The sequence below is a fragment of the Colobus angolensis genome, unplaced genomic scaffold (genome assembly GCF_000951035.1).
Source record: "Colobus angolensis palliatus isolate OR3802 unplaced genomic scaffold, Cang.pa_1.0 Scaffold36, whole genome shotgun sequence".
NCBI classification, from domain to species: domain Eukaryota; kingdom Metazoa; phylum Chordata; class Mammalia; order Primates; family Cercopithecidae; genus Colobus; species Colobus angolensis.
In genome coordinates this window covers 3,411,718-3,428,284 of record NW_012116932.1, presented here as the reverse complement: position 1 = coordinate 3,428,284, position 16,567 = coordinate 3,411,718, and the positions used below count along the sequence as shown (strand labels likewise).

General features: G+C 43.7%; 1 pseudogene; it reads right to left on the bottom strand.

Annotated features, from left to right (window-relative positions):
- Positions 1-8,426: 8,426 nt before the first annotated feature.
- LOC105519789 lies at positions 8,427-10,447 on the bottom strand (annotated as a pseudogene).
- Between the last annotated feature and the right edge of the window lie 6,120 nt (positions 10,448-16,567).

Here is a 16,567-nt window from a genome sequence, read left to right as displayed (position 1 = left end):
TTATCCCTAGACTTTTACACTTGGAGATGCCATTATGAAGTTAAGACCTTTGGTTGAATCATAGCCTGGAGTAAAGTGCTGCCAGCAGCAATGTCCTCTGCCTTTCAGTCCTGGCTCAGCTGAGGCGGAGGAAACCCCACGGAAGCAGTCTGATCAACCTGCTTAGGAACTTGAGTAACAGGAACTGTTCTCTTAACCATTGTAGAAACGGGGTGGCTCTGATCGTATGGAAGGGACAGTTCTAGTTCCAGTCGTGATGGCAGTTAACCAAAATAACTTGAGAAATATGGAGTGGTAATACAGGCTTCTGTGTGCCATGTGTATGCCACCAGCCTGGCTCCACCTAATGGAATGGGTAATGACAGCTTGGGAAAAGGCAACCTCATTCGACCACCTCCACACACCAGTTGCACTGGGTTTCTGAGGACTCTGCTTACCGAGCCAGAGGTCCATTTGGGAGAGAAACAAAGGCATGATCCTGCTGTAACTAAATCCAAGGGAGTCCTCAATTGTAGACTGTGATGACCTGACAAGCAAGAGGTAGCCAGGTGACACTGTGCTTATCTGGGATCAAAGGGCCAAGAGAATCAGCTAGAATTAAGCAGGAGCAAAATTATATCAGGAGGCCTCAGCATTGAACACTCTTCACATAGTCATGTAGGCACTTAACTGCTTTTTATCTAGATAATGGAAGCATGGGGAAAAAAAATCATAAATCAGAGGAATAGGCTATATTTCCTCCCTCCTGGAAAACCATTCACAGGGGAATTAATACTGATGAGAGGAGGGAATGCCAGACTCCTCCAATGTTCCTTACCCAGCATCACTGTGTTAGATGACTTTAGGGATTCTCTGAGCTACACAAGAGAACATGAAATGGCAATTTAAGACTGGGCGCGGTGGCTCACACCTGTAATCGCAGCACTTTGGGAGGCCAAGGCAGGTGAATCACCTGAGGTCGGGAGTTCAAGACCAGCCTGACCAACATGGAGAAGCCCCACCTGTACTAAAAATACAAAATTAGCTGGGTGTGATGGTGCATGCCTGTAATCCCAGCTACTCAGGAGGCTGAGGCAGGAGAATCACTTGAACCCTGGAGGCAGAGGTTGTGGTGAGCCGAGATAGCGCCCTTGCACTCCAGCCTGGGCAACAAGAGCAAAACTCCATTTCAAAAAAAAAAGAAAGAAAAACTGAAATGGCAATTTAAACTCAGCATTGGCTTGTAAGGATGCCATTGTGGGTCAGGTGGCTCACCTGGTAAGTCATCAGTCTGATTTTGAACCTACCACGGGTAGCAGTAGATCTGCTGTGGTATGTAGATAACTCTGCACCCTGTGAACTGAGGGCCCTGATGCTGCATGATGCTGGATCTAGGTGCCTTCATCTCAAACTAGTGAACCGCCTACAGACATTTTTCATGCAAAAAGCAATGACATATAGAAGGGCGCCATTCATTCAAGGCACAAAAGAAGTTTAAAGCCCCCACAGGGAATCTAATTGATCTCAAGCCTCATGCTGGACTTCCAACTGCAGCTCCCTGTTCTAGCCTAGAAGGTTTTGAAGGGCCTCGGGTATATAGAATGGTCCAGAAGGAGGCTAGCTTTAATCCCAGAGTTTGTCTCCATGTGTCCTTTACCCACTCTTACCAGGACCCCAGACCCCACCTCCCGAGTCCACTGAGCAAGGAACAACATACTGTCTGGAGAGTGGAGATATAGAACTTTTTAAAAACGTTTTTATTTTATTTATCTATCATCTATGTATATCTATCTATCTATCTATCTATTTATTTATTTATTTATTTATTTATTTTTGAGACAGAGTTTCACTCTTGTTGCCCAGGCTGGAGTGCAATGGCGCGATCTCAGGTCACCACAACCTCCGCCTCCCGGGTTCAAGCTATTCTCCTGCCTCAGCCTCCTGAGTAGCTGGGATTACAGGCATGCGCCACCATGCCCAGCTAATTTTGTGTTTTTAGTAGAGATGGAGTTTCTCCATGTTGGTCAGGCTGATCTCGAACTCCCGACCTCAGGTGATCTGCCTGCTTCAGCCTCCCAAAATGCTGAGATTACAGGTGTGAGCCACCTGTAATTTTTCTATTAAAAATACAAAAATTAGTCAGACATGGTGGCACACTCGGGAAGCTGAGGCAAGAGAATCAGTTAAACCAGGGAGGCGGAGGTTGTAGTGAGCCGAGATCACATCACTGCACCCAGCCTGGGTGACAGAGCAAGACTCTGTCTCAAAATTAAAATTAAAAAAAAAAAAGAAAAAGAAAAGGCCCACCCCCACCCATTCCCTGATCATAAACATCCACTCTTAGTGCATCACTGCCATTGACTTGTTAAAAAACACAGAAAAGCTTAGCCCAATACTAGCATCATGAAGAATAGTAAATGAGTGGCCAGACACACTGAATGGGAACCAGTAACAGCCCACTTTGGTAGATGAAGTATGTTGTAATGAAATACAGGGTACCCGGTGAATGATGCGATTACAGAAGAAATTGAAGGGAGCTGATTCCTGCAAGTATACAGTCCTTTATCACCCCCTTGTGGCCACTTAAAAACTGGGAGACTCCTGGCAGTTTACATACATTATGAAGGTTTAAGTTGCAGTCATCATGAAAGCACCAGCTGACAGGTTTGATTTTGTCATCACTCAAATGTGATCCAGAAATTAATCTAGGCAATCATTTATTATTATAATTCATATAAATCAATTGCAATTTTTCTTTACCTGGGAGAGACCACAATGTTTTCATGGTCTTGCCCTGGGGATATATAAAGTACTTCAGCTGCTATCTACCATGGTGGTGTTAGCAGGAATTTAAATGTAAACAGAGACTTCTGTTTATAGCCTTCAGGGAATGAATGATTAAGCTAGAAAACAGTCAAGGCTCCTAAATTGTCGCTTGTTGAGAGACACAATCTGGAATTTGGATACACATACCCTAAATATTCAGTGCTGTCAGTCTAAACCTCTGTCTTAGGCCAATACACAAGTTAATATGCCTTTCACTTACAAGGTTGCCTAAAGACTTTTGTCTGGGAAAAGTAGTGTCAGGATTCCTTAAAACCCCTCAATTCCACAATACATGATGCCATTCCAGTAGATCTGAAGAACCCAGAACAGGACTCATTTGGAAAACTAATCATTAGGAACGTACTCACTTGCAGAGCCTCTGTCAGATCTCACCTGCACAGGTAGGGGAGGGCAAATGAGAGCTCAGCAGTAACCTGGAAATGGTGCTCTAGGGATTTGGTCCCACAGGAATCAACAGCAGCATCACCAGATGGGCCCCTGGTTAGAGATCCCCACAAGAGGTGTTAAGAGGTATTACTTTAGAAAACTTACTATCTCTTTAACAGCAGATCCTTTGGGCCTTTTTACATTGTTATCAAGCATTGCCCCTCATTTTCTCACTTCTCTTGCATTAATAAAAATAGCTAATTCCTTTCCAACACTTACATTGTAGGTCCAGCTCTGAGAATTCTACATGCATCAGCTCATATAATTTTCTTCAGAGACATCATGACCCAGCATAGATTCCCTGGCTTACCATCACAATCACACCCCTTGCAAATATCATCTCCCCTTGATCCTTTCTCCTTTTTTTTTTTATAATTCATTTGACAAAACCCCAGTCCAATCCTTGTTCAACCTAACCACCTGACTGCTCCACAACAGCACATAACACCTGGAGACAGCTGGCAGGGGGCGGGCGGGGGGAAAGATGGCTTTTCTTTCTTCCTTTCCCTTTACCAGTCCCTCCTCCATTCTCCACTGAGCAAGGTGAAGGCTTTGTCTTATCTGTCATTGAGATATTTGACCGTCTTCATTTTCCCACCTCCAAGTCTACCCTTTGGAGGCAGTGTTGCATACTCTGTCCTCTTTCCCATACAAGGCGTGAAGTACACTTGCTCCACCCATCAAAACAAATCCCTCCATTTGTGTCATGGGTGCCATCTCCTCTTCTCCATAAATTACCACTGTAATTACCTCCTTTCTTCTGAATCATCAGTTCTTCCTCTCTACTGGATCATTTTCATCAGATGGAAACGTTATCTAGTACTGCCAGTCTTTCAAATAGAGGAAAAGAAAACCGTTCGTCTCACATTCCCTTCAGCAAAGAAAGAAAGAGCCTGCTTCTTTACCCCCAAACTCTTTCCCCAGTTGGCCTCATCTAAGTAAATGGCACTGCCATCCATAGAATTGCTCAAACTTAAAACTTTATCTTTGAATCTTCCCTTCCTTTACTGCCTCTACCCCGTCCGATCTAATGGGGTCTTACTGTTTCTATTTGCAAAATGTATCATATCCATCCTTTCCCCTACCCCAATTTCTGACTAGTGCACCTGACAGGCACCATTGTTTTGCACCTGGATTACTACAGTAGCTCTCCAGCTGGTCTTCTTGAATTCATTCACAACACAGAAGCCTGAGTTTTCTCTAAAATTCAAGTGAGATTATATCAGTTCTCTGCACAAAATCTTCTGAAGGCTTCTCATTGTACTTAACATTAACTCCAAACATATTACAGTGGCTTACAGGATACCACATCACCTGTTCCCTGCCTATCCCTTATTCTCACCATCTGCTGTCTGACTCTCCACTACACACATGACGAGACCCACTGGTCTTCAACCTTAAAGCATTTGCACTCCATGTTCATTCAGTTGGTCCGGAATACTCTGCCCTGCTCCCCATCTCCCTTCTTGTCCCTCAATTTCAGTTCAAACCTCATGTGAAGGAGCCCATCTCTGACCACCCAATCTAAATAAGCCCCTCACCACCCATCCCTAACACAGCACCCTGTATTTTGTTTTCTTTATAATATTTATCTTTATTTAACAACATCTTGCTCATTGTTTTGCTAGTTTACCTTGCATCTCCTTACCACTAACATGTAAGGTGTACTAGAGATACTCGTAGGAGATGCTGTCAGTGCCTCACCCATATCCCTTAGCACTCACCTTTCCCACAGATGTGCCGTGGATGCTCCAACTGCAAGCATCTGTGTCCAACTGCGAGCATTGCTTGAGGGCATTCCCTGCCCACAGGAGCATGCAAGGGAGGGAAATACTTGAGATTGGGGCAGGATGGAAATACTAGGGAGTTAACACCTGCCCCCTGTACCCCTTACACTAGCAACCTTCAATCAGTGGCAGATGGAAATTGCTATATAATTATCCCAGCTGGAAATACTAGGGAGTTAACACCTGCCCCCTGCACCCCTCACACTAGCAACCTTCAATCAATGGCAGGTGGAAATTGCTATCTAAATATCCCAGCTCACTTACCCTCAGGTAAGAAAAACATGGAAGCGTGGTCTACACTGACTCCCAGGATTTCCCAGCAAGATTGGACCTCAGTTGCCAATAACAGTAAACTGTCAATAAAGTACCATTTATTGGCTCCCTTACCTTCTCTTCTCTGTCTCATTTTTCCCATACCTCTACCTATGCTTTCTGAGATCACCTCCCAAATAAACTACTAGCACTTACATCCTTATCATAGCCTTCTAGCGGAACCCAACTTAAGATATCTTTGGACCTCCCACCCCAGTTTAGATCAGGGTCTGAAATACAATAGGTGCTCAAACCTATTGTACGAATGAGTAAATCTCCCTCCCTGTGACCACCACTCACCCTTTGGGAAATTCCAGTCTTATCTATTAAACGTAACATATCTGTGTCATTTTCCATTTTGAAGACATTTGGAGCTTGCACATCTCTGAAATGGGAAGAGACTAGATTTTTGTAATAGGATTGCTTGAACATAATTATTTCTGGTAAGCCACCTCCTTACTGTTTCTTTCATGCTTCTCCCCTGGAGTAGGGGAAGAAGGGAGTTCAGTTCCGGGAGAAAGGAAGCTGGAAAAATGAATGCCTGGCAAGGACATATTCTACCAGGGCCTTGGAAAGACTTGGGGTCTAGGCCCCTTTGCCCTTTGCTGACATTTTCCCAGTGGCCTAGCTTGCCCAGATGCTGGGTGAGAGTTATCTTATCACAATCATTCTACACACGCAAGAAGTATCCATGGGGAAAAGGATGGATTATTTAGTTGAAGGTGTTAGGAAATTTGGCTCAATGAAGAAAAAGCTGGGTCCCTACTCCATACCACAAACACTAGTGGATTACAGATGGATTAAAGACCTAATTGTGAAAGGCAAAACTGTAAAGGTAATCAAAGAAACCTAGAAAGATATGTTATGACTGGGACAAAAAATAAGGGTTCTTTAATTGGTAAAATAAGCTGGGTGCAGTGGCTCACACCTGTAATTCCAGTGCTTTGGAAGGCAGAGGCAAGAAGATGGCTTATAGCCAGGAGTTCTAGGCCAGCCTGGGAAACAAAGCAAGACCCCATCTCTACAAAATATTTTAAAAATTAGCCAAGCATAGTGTCACACACCTGTAGTCCCAGATATTGGGAAGCTGGAGCAGGAGGATTCCTTGACCCGAGGGGTTTGAAACTGCAGTAAGCTATTATCACACCACTGCACTCCAGCCTGGGTGACAGATTGACACCCTGTCTCTGAAAAAATAATATGGTAAAATATACATAACATAAAATTTATCATCTTGACTTTTTTATTGCATATCACTCCTTTACTATACTAAACTAGAAAAAAAAAGTAGTACAGTTATTCCGAAAAAGAATACTGGGACCGTGTGACAGGGCAAAGCAACTAGAACATGATTAAGAAATCAGGCACAGTGAAAGACACACTTGGACGTGCTCAAGAGGCATTTCACTGCCACAAAACAAGGCAGGGGAGGGACTCTAAAATATATAGCAGAATGCACTGCTACCCTTAGAAGCCAAAAGGCATATCCCATGTTGGTGTGAGGAATGGCTTACTTTCTGATGACCATACATGGAACTAACTATTTCAACTGCCACTAGGAACTCCAAAGTGTTTGTGTGTGTATATGTGTGTGTGTGTGTGTGTGTGTGTGTGTGTAGTGTATATATATAGTGTGTGTGTGTATATATACACATACACACAAATATATGCACACACATATACATAAATAGACAAACTTTAAGTTTATGTGTTGAATCATGTGTTAAGTTTATGTGTTGCATTTACTTTTACAAACATATATATACGCACATATGTGTTGCATTTACTTATATGTATCTATATTTTATATAGATAAAAATTATATATATTATATCTGTATTTTATATATAGATATTATATATAAAAAATTTTGTAGCCAGGTGCGGTGGCTCACACCTGTAGTAATCCCAGCACTTTGGGAGGCCAAGGTGGGTACATCACAAGGTCAGGAGATCGAGACCATCCTGGCTAACACAGTGAAATCCCATCTCTATAAAAATACACAAAATTAGCTGGGCGTGGTGGCAGGCGCCTGTAGTCCCAGCTACTAGGGAGGCTGAGGCAGGAGAATGGCATGAACCCGGGAGGCGGAGCTTGCAGCGAGCCGAGATCTTGCCACTGTACTCCAGCCTGGGCGACGAGCAAGACTCTGTCTTAAAAACAAACAAACAAACAAACAAAATTTTGTAAATGCAACATATAAACTTAATTGAGGATTGATCCCAACCTTCTAAAGCCAACTTCTCTGGCATCAAGGAGGAAATCGTTGATTTTTTTTTAACATTCCTATGTAAGTTACATTTATCGTCCACTGAAATGACTAACCCCACCACCCAAGTCAGTGACCTAACCACAGAACGGCACAGGACTGGCTCCTGGGGTCAAATAGGTGCTCTTGCTTCATTGCTTCTTGCTTCTTCATTGGTCATGCCTTAGCATGGTTCCTCCCTCTCCCCTTCTCAAGCTGGTCCCTAGTAAACATAGCCCTGGCAAAAACCAGAGTTAGTACCTCTGAACTCTCTTGGCTAAGAGGAGCCTTCCCTCAGTGTGGACTGAGAACCCATGCCCCAGAGGCGCTATTCCAATCCAGTTGTATGAAGGGAGTGGGTGTAGGAGATAAAATGGCTTAAAGGAAAATGGAAGCCACTGGTCCCCATCTGCAGCTACAACTTAAGATGACTATGGCTGGGCACGGTGGCTCATGCCTGTAATCCCAGCACTTTGGGAGGCTGAGACAGGTGGATCACCTGAGGTCAGGAATTTGAGACCAGCCTGGCCAACATGGTGAAACCTCATCTCTACTAAAAATACAAAAATTAGCTAGGTATGATGCCATATTCCTATTGTCCCAGCCACTCGGGAAACTGAAGCAGGAGGATCACGTGAACATGGGAGGCAGAGGTTGCAGTCAGTTGAGACTGTGACACTGCACTCCAGACTGGCTGACACAGTGAGACCCCGTCTCAAAAAAAAAAAAAAATGACTATGAAGTGGTCAATGTGACATATGCAGAAGTGCAGAGGAAAGGATAGGCAGAGAGGGCATTCCTTGGGATAGTAATCTGCCTGCTGGCCTTTATTTCTTGACCTTGCTCCCAACAGCCATAGCTTCCATGGCTTTACACAGTCTCTTCATCCCCCCCAGGAACTACATGGGCTTGGTGGGCTTCAAGTTCTTGTTCAATATATAGACAATGGGAATACCAGTTGGCAGGTACAGCTCCATGACAGCCTCTTCAGAGAGACCCTCCACATGCTCAACAATGCCCCAAAGGCTGTTGCCATCAGCTGCAATCAGTACCCATTTCCCCTCCTCGATCCAGGAAACTATTCTTCTTTCCAAAAGAGCAGAGCAATGGCAGTAGTGTCCTCCAGACTTTCACAGGAGGGTAGCTGATCTTTAGTGAGATCTGCATACTTGCTCTTCTCACTGGTGTTGCCTTAGAAGGGGTGGTTGGGCTCCATCATAGGTGATGAGACATCATAGGAGCACCTCCAGATCTTTACCGAGGCCTCCTCATGCTTGGCAGCAGCTTCTGCTTTATTAAGGCCGGTTAGAACCCCATAGTGGCACTCATTCCAAGTCCTCATTACAGGCAGCCACATCTGATCAATGGCATCCAGCACTGTGCAGAGGACCCAGATGGCTTTTTCTCCCACTGCCCAAGCCACCACGCCTCACAGAAAAGTATCAGGCTGATCATGGTCCCTCAGATCCAGATCCCTCCAAGCCACTGCCACAAGGTCTTTTTAAACAGCTTTGTTGAGATATAATTCACATAGCAAAAAATTCAGCTATTTAAAGTGTACAGTTCAGTGTGGTTTTAGTGTATTCCCAAAGTTGCACAACATCACTACAATCAGTTGTAGAATATTTTCATCACCCCCGCAAAGAAACGTTGTACCCATTAGCAGTCATTCCTCATTCACATGTTTTCTTCTAGGAATGTGTAGTTTTAGGTCTCACATTTAAGTCTTTGGTCCAGTCTCAGTTAACTTCTGTGTATTGGTATAAGGTAGGAATCCAAATTCATGCTTGTACATGTAGATAACCAGTTATTCCAGCACCATTTGTTAAAAAGACTAGTCTTTCGCCTGTTGAATCATCCTGGCACCCTTATTGAAAATCAGTTGGCCGTAGATGAGAATTTATTTCTGGACTCACAATTCTGTTCCATTGATCTGTTTATGTATCTTTATGCCAAAACCACACTGTCTTAATTACTGCAGCTTTGTAGTGAGTTTGAAATTGGGAATGTGAGTCCTCTAACTTTGTTCTTTTCCAAGATTGTTTTGGCTTATCTATGTCTCTTCCAGTTCAGCTAGTTACAAAGTATCATTTTGCCTCTCAACTGAGGCTGTGTCCTGTACATATGTTTTTCTCAGGAACCTTGTCAGGAGGTCTTGAATCAGGGGTGACTGAATGTCCTAGCCATCTTCCCAGCTCATGGTGTCCCAATCTCATCTTTATACCAACACTATAAACTACCCAGCCCACTTTGTCACTCAACCTGGCTCCTAAAGTCCCAGCCTGAGCCAGAGTCCTTCTCCCCAAATGCCTGACAGCAGAGTAACTCCACGATAAAACCCAAGTAAGCTGCCCGGGTGTTTGCAGTCTCACAATGATTGGGTTTTCCTCTGCTAGGAAAAGAGATAAGAGAAAGAGAATTTAAAAATATGTAAACATAAACAACATTTATTTTGAAAATGTTTTCTTTTTCTTGTTTTTCTTGCTATGGGTTTCTATTAAATCTAAATTAGTATAAGAATCCTAGAAGAAAGCCTAGGAAATACCACTCTGGGCATGGGCCTTAGGAAAGAATTTATGACAAAGTCCTCAAAAGCAATTGTGACCAAAAAAAATTGACAAATGAGAGGTAATTAAAGAGCTTCTGCACAGCAGAGGAAACTGTCAGCAGAGTAAACAGACAAGACAACCTACAGAATGGGAGAAAATATTTGCAAACTATGCATCCAACAAAAGTCTAATATCCAGAATCTATAAGAAACTTAAACAATTAAACACACACAAAAAAAACAAAGAACTGCATTAAAAATGGGCAAAAGATATGAGAAGACACTTTTCAAAGAAGACATACAAACGGCCAGCAAACATGACAAAATGCCCATCATCACTAATCAGAAGAGAAATGTAAATCAAAACCACAATGAGATACCATCCCACAGCAATCACAATGGTCATTATTAAAAAGTCAAAAAACACCAGATGTTGGTGAGGCTGAGGAGAAAAGGGAACACTTATAATACTGTTGGTGGGAATGTAAATTAGTTCAGCCACTGCGGAAAGCAGTTTGGAGATTTAAAACAGAACCACCATTCGACTCAGCAATCCCATTACTGTATATTCATCCAAAAACAAGCAAATCATTCTACCAAAAAGACACGTGCACTCACATGTTCACTGCAGCACTATTCACAATAGCAAAGTCATGGAATCAACCTAGGTGCCCAGCAACAGTGGACTGGATAAAGAAAATGTGGCGCATATACACCATGGAATACTGTATATAAAAGAATGAAATCATGTCCTTTGCAACAACATGGATGCAGCTGGAGGCCATTTTCCTAAGAAAAATTAAAGCAGGAACAGAAAACCAAATACCACATGTTCTCAACTATAATTGGGAGCTAAACGTCAGGTACTCATGGCATAACGATGGCAGCAATAGACACTGGGGACTATCAGAGTAGGGAAGAAAGGAGGAGGGCAAGGGTCAAAAAACTAACTGTTGGGTACTATGCTCAGCATCTGAGTGACAGAATTATTTGGACCCCAAACTTCAGCATCACACAATATACCCAGGTCACAAACCTGCACTTGTACCCCCAAATCCAAAATAAAAGTTGAAAAGGAAAAAATAAAATAAAGTTCTGTAATGATACTTTAACACAAACTTTTTCTATAAATATTAATAGTAAATATTTTAGGCTCACAGGTTGTATGAACTGCTCAACTCTGCTACTGAAGCAAGAAGCTGCCGTAGAGTATATAAATGAATGGATGTGGCTGTGTTCCAATAAAACTTTATTTATAGACACTAAAAATGCAATTTTATATAATTTTCAGATGTCACAAAATACTATTCACCTTTTGATTTTTTTCACCAACGATTTTTAAATAGGGGAAAATTTCTTTCTTAACTATAGTTAACTATACTTTTTGAACCATATTAAAACAATAGTTAGGACAGATTTAGTCTGAGGTCCACAGTTTGCTGACCCTGGATTTAATGTGACACAGGAATTGGGGCACTTGAAGGAACCATACACTGAACCAAGAACTTTTGATTAAGCAGCTAGTTCCAATTAAAATAGTATTTGCAGCACCATAGTTGGCCTCAGGTTTTAATGTGAAGCCCCTGAAAGTAGGTTAGCCCAGTAGCAGTGGACAAAAGCCCATTTAGAGAGACATTTCCAAAGCAGTCCAGAGAGAGACCTGAGTTAGAGGCCTCCTGGCCTTAAGGTCCCTGGATATTTTCCCCAGGTGGTCAGGGCCATGCTAGTGCCCGCGTCTAAGGACCAAAATTGCCTCCACGGATTCCAGAGTGGCAAAGCACATCCCTGTTCAATTTAGAGAGGGAGAGAAAAAAATAAAAACATTCAGAATTGCCTTTTTGGCACAGGCAGTGTTGGTGTCATGAGGACTTTTTGTTACAAGGCCTAGATTCTGTCCTGGCTCTGCTGTCAGCTCCTGTGACCAGGAGACGTTCTAAGCCCTGATTGCCCAGTCAAAATCCTGGTGCCATTGAGCTGTGCCATATTAGAAATCAACGAGCCTCAGTTTGTTGATGTTTAACAAACTGAGGGATATCTCAATTTCCATATATATAAAGTGGAGATATATCTTCCAAGCCTTTGTTTCCATATCTATAACGTGGACATGATGATGATAGCCTCAGGGACTCATTTCTGGGGATTTCATTGCATAGTGCTTTGCACATAATAGGCATTTAACAAATGTTAGCTTTTCATTATTACATGTTAAGGAAGAAAACACTGGTCATGCTATCTTTATGGAAATCAAAGAGGAAAAGGATGTGAAAATGTGAAAGGTTTGCCATCTAATGTGGAATTTCAATTGTCTTTTTACAAGCAGAGCTGTGGAACTCTGGGACTAACCCTTTGTAGCTCCTTTTTTTTTTTTTTTTTAAGGAGGGCAACTTATCTCTTTGTTTTTTCTTGATCAGTGTTACCAGAGGCTTGTCAGTTTTATTCTTTTATCTTTTCAAAAAACCAACTTCTAGCTTTAGTGATTCTTCCTACTAAATGCTTATTTTCTGTTTTATTAATTTCTTCCCTTATGAGTTTTCTTCCTCCTCCTTTCTTTGCATATTCTTTTTGTAACTTCTCAAGATAGATGCTTAGCCCATTAACTTTTAACTTCTTTTCGATTGTAAGCACTTAAGGATGTAAATTTCCCTTGCGCAGCCCTCAGATTTTGATATTTAGTATTTTTGTTAACATTCACATACACACATTTTTTTTTTCTTTTTTTTTTCTGTCACCCAGGCTGAAGTGCAGGGGCGCAGTCTTGGCTCACTGCAAGCTCCACCTCCTGGGTTCACGCCATTCTCCTGCCTCAGCCTCCTGAGTAGCTGGGACTACAGGCAACTGCCACCACGCCCGGCTAATTTTTTGTATTTTTAGTAGAGATGGCGTTTCACCGTGTTAGCCAGGATGGTCTCGATCTCCTGACCTCGTGATCCACCCATCTCGGCCTCCCAAAGTTCTGGGATTACAGGTGTGAGCCACCGCGCCCATCCCACTTACAACCATTTTCTAACGCGTGTTCAATAAGGTGTCCTCCACTCCTTGGGGAGCTCTGTGGTCTATTGCCCTGCTCAAAGCCTTCAGAAATATGCACTGCTCTTGGCATTCTCCGAGCCTCAGTTGGCTCTCTTTGAGCCTCAGTTTCCCTGTGTGTTCAGTGGGAGCTGCTGAAGCCAGGCAGTGATTGGGCCGCCTGTGTGAGCTGAGGTTCCTGATGGACAGAAGGATCAGTCTGAGCCTGGCTGCCCTGACTTGGTTCTACTAGCCAGGCCAGGGCTCCTAGCGTCCCCACCCACCCTCCATCTGTAGCTTCCCTGTCAATGGCCTGTGAGGAGGGGGAAGAGGTGTTGGACATTTCTGTGGCTTTTTTTGTTCTTGAGATAGAGTCTCACTCTGTCACCCAGGCTGGAGTGTAGTGGCATGGTCTCGGCTCAATGCAACTCACCTCCTGGTTTCAAGCGATTCTCCTGTCTCAGCCTCCTGAGTAGCCGGGACTACAGGCGTGTGCCGCCACACCCAGCTATTTTTATTTTATTTTACGTGCTTAGTAGAGACAGGGTTTCACCATGTTGGCCAGGCTGGTCTTGAACTCCTGACCTCAAGTGATCTGCCTGTCTCAGCCTCCCAAAGTGCTAGGATTACAGGCATGAGCCACCGCGCCCAGCCCCTGTGGCCTTTCTGAACCTCATCTTCACCATCAGGCTGCAGGGAGGACCCTCAGGAAGGACAGCAGTGGTCTTGGGGTCGCTGTGCTCAGAGAGGGCTGGAGTCTCCGTCTTCCCAGGCCTGTCCCGCACACCTCTCTCTGTGGCCTGGCCCAGTGGTTCTCCAAGCCGTGATTTCTGACCCGTGGATGCCTCCTGGTGGTCATGGCTGGCAGAGCCTTGCATCCACAGATCCGAGTCCCAGCGCAGTCTGCTCTGGACACAGCAGTAACAAATCAGATGGGGTGGGGGTGTCCTGGTGGAACTTCTAGGCAGACCAGGGGTGTGCCGGCAAAAGTGGAACAAATCACAGCTGCATGTATCGACAAGCTGGAGTGGCTGCAGGGAGGGGACATTTGAGTTGAGCAGTGAATTTCAAGGAGGCAGCGGAGGCAAGGTGCACCAGGCAGAAGGTACTGCAACTGCAAAGGCTCTGAGGTGAGAACAAGCTTGGGGCAAGGGGCGTGAGAGGCAGGTGAAGAGGGAAGAAAGGCGAGAGTGGCAGCCAGGGGAAGACCAGCTGGACCCCAGGACAAGGAGCGGGGCCTTTACTCTGAGGGCACTGGAGAGCCATGGGAGGATTTTGAGCAGGGGAGGGGAATGATCTGAATTACAATCTTTATTAAAAGATGGTCTTAGGCCATCACAAACACGTGATGATGGCTCTATCTTTTATTACATGGCCATGTAATTTTGTCTTATTTTATTTTATTTATTTATTTATTTTTGAGACGGAGTCTCAAAAGCCACAAACAATCTATAATAAATCCAGAGAGGACATAAAAGAGAATATAGAGAGGACAAAAATAGAAAACAAAGTAAGATGGTAGATTTAAATTTAGATTTAAATGTAGATTAAAAGAGTGACTTGCTGAAAGACATTGCCCCCATTATGTGTGCAAAGTTTAAAATTACATGAAACAACCGGGCGCAGTGACTCACGTCTGTAATCCCAGCACTTTGGGAGGCTGAGGCAGGTGGATCACGAGGTCAGGAGATCGAGACCATCCTGGCTAACACGGTGAAAATCCGTCTCTACTAAAACTACAAAAAATTAGCTGGGCATGGTGGCAGGCACCTGTAGTCCTAGTTACTTGGGAGGCTAGGCAGGAGAATGGCAGGAACCCGGAAGGCAGAGCTTGCAGTGAGCGGAGATCGTGTCACTGCACTCCAGCCTGGGCAATAGAGCGAGACTCTGTCTCAGAAAAACAAAACAAAGAAAACAAAGAAAGTTACAATGCTACTAAAATAATAAAAATGTTTTAGCTCCCTTAGATAGTAAAATGCATACTTATCAAAATGCAGATGTGGCCGGGTGCAGTGGCTCATGCCTGTAATCCCAGCACTTTGGGAGGCTGAGGCGGGCAGATCACCTGAGGTCGGGAGTTCGAGACCAGCCTGACCAACATGGAGAAACCCCGTCTCTACTAAAAATACAAAGTTAGCCGGGCATGGTGGCGCATGCCTGTAATCCCAGCTACTCGGGAGTCTGAGGCAAGAGAATAGCTTGAACCTGGGAGGCGGAGGTTGCAGTGAGCAAAGATCATGCCATTGCACTCCAGCCTGGGCAACAAGAGTGAAACTCCGTCTCAACAACAACAACGACGATAACGTAGATTTTATCCATGTTATGTATTCTCCTCCCAGACAGTCATGAACTTGGAACATTTTAACTCAGTTTACTCCTTGCAGACATTTTTTTTTCCTGTCGTATAATTCTATCACTTAAAAAAACTCCAGAAACTGTTTATGCAATCTGTATTTGTCTAGATTTTCTCATGCATTTTCTACTTCTTTGCTTTTATTTCTTTTTGCATCATGCCCTTCTGTCTGAGATCACTTTCTTTGTGCCTGAACTGAATATACTGTTTACAATTTTCTTTAGTGTTAGTCTGCTGCTGGCAAACTCTTTTGTTATTTGTCTGCAAAATGTTTTTACTGTAACCTCATTCTTGAAATACTTTTGTTGGGTCTATGATTTGGGTTGGTGGTTTTCTTTTAGCATGTTGAAAATGTCACCCACCTGTTTTCTGGGTTCCTTTGAAAAGCCAGCTGTCTGTCTGTCTGGTTTTCATGTTTGAAGGTGATGTGTCTTTACCTCTGGCTGCTTTAAGTATCTTTTGCCTTTTTTTCCCTTTGTAAATGTTTTTGCTGAAGTGTAACATATATACAAGAGTGTGCAAGTCATCAATGCTTGATGAATTCTCGAGAGCACACCAATGTCACCTGCCTCCAGATTGAAAAATATTCTCTTAATTATTTATCTGGAGACAGATTCTTGGTCTGTTGCCCAGGCTGGAGTGCAGTGGTGCAATCTCAGCTCACTGCGACCTCTGCCTCGGGGGTTCAAGCCATTCTTGTGCCTCAGGCTCCTGGGTAGCTGGGATTTACAGGCGTGCACCACCACACCTGGCTAATTTTTGTATTTTTAGTAGAGGTGGGTTTTCGCCATGTTGGCTAGGCTAGTCACGAACTCCTGAGCTCGTGATCCACCTGCTTCAGCCTCCTAAAGTGCTGGGATTATAGACGCGAGCCACCACAGCTGGCCATTCTCTAATATTTTCTAACTTCCATTATATTTTCTTCTTTGACACATGGTGATTGAGAAGTGTGCTTTAAAATCTCTCATATTGGCTGGGCGTGGAGACTCACACCTGTAATTCCAGCACTGTGGAGGCTGAGGTGGGTGGATCACTTGAGCCCAAGTTCAAGATCAGCCTGG